The 1,458-nt window shown below is 45.7% G+C and overlaps 1 non-coding gene across 1 annotated transcript; it reads left to right on the plus strand.

The window, feature by feature from the left end:
- Positions 1-1,013: 1,013 nt before the first annotated feature.
- LOC119470784 lies at positions 1,014-1,154 on the plus strand. Its single transcript, XR_005199750.1, has one exon. It is a non-coding gene; the product is annotated as a U4 spliceosomal RNA (small nuclear RNA).
- The last annotated feature ends 304 nt before the right edge of the window (positions 1,155-1,458 follow it).

The raw sequence follows: 1,458 nt of genomic DNA on the forward strand, positions 1-1,458 counted from the left end.
CCTATGACTTAGAATGAGTAAGGGTCTGGGAATGCAGCCTAGTAGGTTTCAGCCCTATGTTACTCCGCCCCTACTCAAGATGGAGTTGCTCTGGTTCAAATAATTCTGACACTCCTACCTCGACCTCCCAAAGTGCTGGGATTACAAGCATGAGCGACCACACCTGGCCCATTACTGGTATTTTATTTTATTTCATTTTTTTGAGACAGGGTCTCACTTTTGGAAACTAGGCTGGATGTGGTGGTGCAAACTTCATTCACTACAGCCTTGACTTCCCGGGCTCAAGTGATCCTGCCACCTGAGCCCCCAAAGCAGCAGAGACTACAGGCTGTACTACTGTTATTACTATTATTATCACTATTATTATTATTATCATTTTTTTAAGAGACAGGATCTTGCTATGTTGCCCAGGCTGGAGTGCAGTGGCTATTCACAGCCGCAATCCCAATACTGATCAGCACGGGAGTTCTGACCTGCTCCGTTTCCGACCTGGGCCGGTTCACCCCTCCTTAGGCAAGCTGGTGGTCCCCCGCTCCCGGGAGGTCACCATATTGATGCCGAACTTAGTGCGGACACCCGATCAGCATGGCGCACTACAGCCAAGAACTCCTGGACCCAAGAGATCCTCCAGCCTCAGCCTCCCGAATAGCTGGGACTACAGGCATGCGCCACCGCGCCCGGCTATCATTATTATTTTTAGACGGAGTTTCGCTCTTGTTGCCCAGGCTGGAGTGTGGTGAAGTGATCTAGGCTCACAGCTACCTCTGCCTCCCGGGTTCAAGTGATTCTCCTGTCTCAGCCTCCCAAATAGCTGGGATTACAGACATGCGCCACCATACCTGGCTAATTTTTTTGCATTTTTATTAGAGACGGGGTTTCTCCATGTTTGTCAGGCTGGTCTCAAGCTCCCAACCTCAGGTGATCCGCCCACCTCGGCCTCCTGAAGTGCCGGGATTATAGGCGTGAGCCACCTCACCCGCCAACTGTTGGTTTTAGAAAGGCTCTTTATTCCTAGCTTTGCGCAGTGGCAGTATCATAGCCAATGAGGTTTATCCGAAGTGCGGTTATTGCTAATTGAAAACTTTTCCCAATACCCCGCCATGAGGACTTGAAATACAGTCGGCATTGTCAATTTTTGACAGTCTCTACAGAGACTCAATAAATAAATAAATAAGAAAAAAGAAAAGACTCTTTATCCTTTAAAGATATGTGCTGAAGTATCTTTGGATCAAATGATACTATGTCTTCAAATGATATGATTAGCTTTAAAAGAGTCTAAGTGTAGGAGGTTAGGACCAGCATGGGCAGATAAAACAAGACTGGCCACATGTTCATGACTGTTGACAATAAGTGATTCAAGAGGACTTTGCTATTCTTTTTACTTGTGTATATGTTTTAAATTTCCTTTTTAAAAAATGTATTTATGTACTTGGTTTTATAGACAGTACTTCACTCTGT

The sequence above is a fragment of the Cebus imitator genome, unplaced genomic scaffold (assembly GCF_001604975.1).
Source record: "Cebus imitator isolate Cc_AM_T3 unplaced genomic scaffold, Cebus_imitator-1.0 Scaffold40, whole genome shotgun sequence".
Taxonomy (NCBI): Eukaryota; Metazoa; Chordata; class Mammalia; order Primates; family Cebidae; genus Cebus; species Cebus imitator.